We start from the raw sequence: 4,453 nt of genomic DNA, 5'->3' as shown, positions 1-4,453 counted from the left end.
CAAACTGTTCACAGGGGTATAAAGAATACAAGAGCACCCCAGAAGTTCCACGTTCTTGAAAATGCTGGTTCTTTACTCCTGAGTGCTAAGCTGGCTAGCTAATGCCAGCTCCTGCTGCTAACAGTTCAAGATTCTCAATGCTGGCTCTAAGCATGCTCAGGCTGGTTTCAGCTGCAGCTGAAACTCCAGCTGCTGCTTTAGCCCCCACTCATCCATGCTGGCATAAGAATCCTGCCTTCTTCAGAACTTTGTCTCTGCCAGATTTAGAGTAAGCGTTATAAGTCCCCTGTTTCCCCAAATCCCATTCTATCTTCCCACCTATATTTTCCTCCCTATCTATATACTTAGGAACTGTGTGTATGTCCCTTAACGTCTCACTGTGTGATTGTTTGCAACCAAAACTTATATAAAAATATTTAAACTGCAATTTGGTCTTTTGTGAATTCTCTGCAGATACGTTTCAAGCCGTTTCTGGTATACATTGTCTAAAAAGATCCCTACCCAGCCTGCCTCTGCATTGCCAAGCCGAGTTATTTTCCCCATTGCTACTTTAAAATAGTTGTGTGCTGTTACACTCTTAGCAGCTGGTGGAGATTCCGTAGAAATAAGTTCACAACCTGTGAAAGCTGGGTAGCATACCTTACAGTCTAGGGTCGCATCTATTGATGCAATTTTGAATGACAGCAAGTGACGGAAATTGACAGAAATCGAGGCGATTGGCGAAAACCGAGTCAACTTTTTCGCCCAGGCAATCGACAAAAACCGAAACGAACGAAAAGTGAGGGCAACGAAAACCGAGGTTCCACTGTCCATGTGTGTGTGTGGGGGGGGGGGGGAACCTATTCCAGATTCACCCTTACCAGCTAAAACCACCCCCAAGATCAAAAGGTAACGTGGTCCAATAAATCTTCCTCCTTGACTATGTCTTTGGTGTCTTCACAGACATGTTGAATCAACCAGCCCTCCCTTGTCTTAGCTCAACGTTTGTCTGCTCCTGAGGCCTAATTATTTTTCTTTGTGTTGCTTCCAGCTGGAATCAATCCTTCATTCAAAGAATGATCAGATAACCAACTATAACATGAAAACTAAATGGAGAATATAAACAGCCTTGGGTAAGCCAATTATTTTCTGTTAGTAATTTGGAAGTCCACAAAGAATTAATCAATCGACATCAACTACTACTAATATTGATCAGAGCACTCTGTTTAACCACTTTGACTAACTTTTTAACAGCATCATAGACATGGTGCGAGTTGGCTGACTATTCTTCAATCAACGGTGGGAAAATGTTTCTGCCCATCCAGGCTGCGGACAATACCCACAAAACAAGGTGCCTTCAGCGCTGATGCTGGAAATGGATTTTTGAACGCTCACTAATTTAAATTCTCTCTTGCTCTCCGGATTACATTGATGCATGATGGAGACGTACATTAATTAGCTCAGAGAGTTTAGTCAGCCTTTCTTCATGCACAATTTCCCTAAGCAGTTGAAGGGTGGGTCAAAGTTACACCTTTTTAAAAAAATGGTAATCCATCAATTTGTATCCAGGTTGCAACTCGGGCCTCAACGGATAACCTGACTTAGAGAGATGTTCAAATGGATCTCACTGGAGTGGGCAGAGGGTTAAAGCTCTTGCTTCCGAAAGCGCTTTGGCAATATTCTCTGTGTCAGGTATGTTGCAAATGGCAGAGCACAAATCTCATTAACGGTTGAGATGATGATATATATATATATATATATATATATATATATATATATAAGTAATGTTTATTAAATTTTCCATATCATACACAAATGAAAAAATAATAGCATTTTGTTTTTTAAAAGAAAAACAGTTGAAAGATTTACTTATTAATTTCCCCTATTTGGGAATTGTCGTAATCTGTTAGCTCTACCTACATCCATCAGTTTGGGCTTCAACCAATCGTTATTACGCATCTCAAAAATCAAGTCGAATATCACATACTAATTTGATTTTTTATACTAGATTAACTTTTTACAATGTTTCCACTCCTTTAACAGAACAGGTAGGATAAAAAAGAAATAGTTTACAAAAGTACAGAAAGTACCACCCTCTTCCAATCCTTTAGTATACTTGAAAAGAGGTCCCAAAGAATTCCTTCAGTAATGCCCAGTCTTTATATGTATCCTTGAGTTGCAATTTCCCAGTCAGTAAGTCTAGGTCCATATAAATCCATAATTTTACATACCAGTCCTGAAGAGTAGGTAATTGCGGTGACTTCCAATATTTGGCTATTTCCATGCGGGCCGATGAAGCTATATAATTTATTTATTTATTTATGTATTAACCTTTAATAGGCATAGACAGATCAGGATTTACACAGACATACTCTGCAGTCTCAAATATAGTTCAATGGCAAGGAAATAGTCCACATAACTTGATGGTTGACTTCGAGGGGTCAGATCACTTCAGATTTTTTTTTTAGAAATAGCCAGAACAAATGACAGTAAATACCCCTACACATCAATGTAAAAATACAGTCTAATATAAAATTGCAGTATGAAATAGAGGGCTGATTAACGCAGAGTTAAAAACATGTAATGAAAATATGGCAACAAGTGAAAATCCTGCCCTGCCTAGAGAAAATGATTCAGAACTAAGTGTATATCAGTTAAAAACAGTTAAAAAATGATAAGAAATGAGGAATAAGTTAACACTTTAAAATGGTTTGTCAGGTATAGAAGCTTTACCACCGTGTTGTATGAGCATTGTAGTCTCCAAGAGAGAAAATGTATGGCAACAGTGAAAAGTGTTAGAAATTTTCCTGCGCCACTAATAAAGGGTGGATTAATCTACTGAGAACCGCGAATCTGCATTTATTTGGCACTCTAGGAGGACATGGGTAAGAGAGTCAATGGAGAGCTGCTGACAATGTCTTAGCTGTTCGTTTTGGAATTTGGTGATACCTTCCATTGGTAGTGAAGGCTGAAAGGAAAACTATTGAATCTGGCTAGCATAAATGCTTGACGTGGTGGGCAACCAGTAAAAGGTAGATGCTAGGTAATTGTAGCTACTTATAACTCCATACTTGGGAAGGATGCCCAAAGCCCGAGGAAGAGACAGACTGGAATTTTTTTGATGAGTATTAGAAAGCCCTGGCGTTTATGGTCTTTCAGTCTATCTTTGATTTGGCTTGAAAAATAAAGTTCTCATTGCTGTTTTTGAAGGACAGTTAAGATCTATTCCAATGCTCCTAATTTTGTTGGTAATGTAGCCTTGGACCAGTTGGAGACGATAATTATCTTTTGAGTAGGTGTAATGCGCAGTAATGTATGCGAATCATCCTTGGATCTAAAGAAAGTGGATCTTAAGCCAGGAATTTTATTGTGAAGATCCAGGAGAAATACAAAAAGGTTTTAGGCGACTGTGGATAGTCCACATTCAAGGCACAGAAGTAGTGAAGGTGAGAGTACTATTGGTGGGGACTCCATTACTCTTCTCAAAAAAATGAGGCTTGGATTTGATGCGACTTCAGAGTTGGCGCTTATGATGATCCATATGGGGATCCCATAAAGAGTCTTTGGAATCACCTTTGCTTAGGAAGATTTTCAGGGTAGCAATGATGGATTGAAAACCCTTCCCATAATAGGAATTGAAGCGATACCCTGATAGCAGCCTTTTCCCGGAAGTTATGGAGCAAGATCTTTGTAGTTTGACCACTGGAAATTATGTTGGAAATTTAAAGGCCTAAATATTTAAAAGATTTGGAATCTGTTGATTAAGATGGATGTTGATAGTTAATTTTCCATGACATACTGTTTCCAGCCCGAGGAGGTTGAAGACTACTATTTTGGATTTTCGCGTAATTGACCTAGCTAATTCATTTTTGTCACAGTAGTTGAAGAATGCTTTTAAATATCTCATAAAGGACCAACTCTGGTTTTCGCGATAGAATAGCAGTATCGATTCGGAAATACGAGTAGCAATGGAATAGGATGAAATACCAAAGCTTTCGGTGGATGTCCTTCTACTGCACGTGTTGAAGATGAAGTCTTGCAGGTCATTTATATATAAATTAAATGGAGGTCGCGGGGACCAGCATGCGCACCCCTGTTTGAGCTCCTCTTTCGAAGGTAGATATTTTTTGTTGGAGAGTGAGCCTGAATGGTTCAATTTTACCTGGCAGGAGAGGAGTTGCACTGTACTGAGGGTTTCCGAAGATTAGGCATGAATACCAGAGCGAGGGATCCATGCCCATTTGGTCTAAAGTTTTGGCGGACCAGAGAAGGGTCCTAGAGACACTGTCAAAGCTGCATTACTCCAGATCCAAAAATGCTACGTATAGTTTCTTTTGTCGCTTGGTTGAGGATGTATTGTTGTCCACGATGAGAAAAGAAGAGGAAGGTGAGAGAGACAGTGGTAGAATTGTAGATTTCACTGGCTCTGAATCCACCTTGTTCTGGACCTATAATCCTGTTTCTTTTTCCATTT

This window comes from Sphaerodactylus townsendi, linkage group LG14 (genome assembly GCF_021028975.2).
Source record: "Sphaerodactylus townsendi isolate TG3544 linkage group LG14, MPM_Stown_v2.3, whole genome shotgun sequence".
NCBI classification, from domain to species: domain Eukaryota; kingdom Metazoa; phylum Chordata; class Lepidosauria; order Squamata; family Sphaerodactylidae; genus Sphaerodactylus; species Sphaerodactylus townsendi.
Note: the sequence above shows the minus strand (reverse complement) of the source record.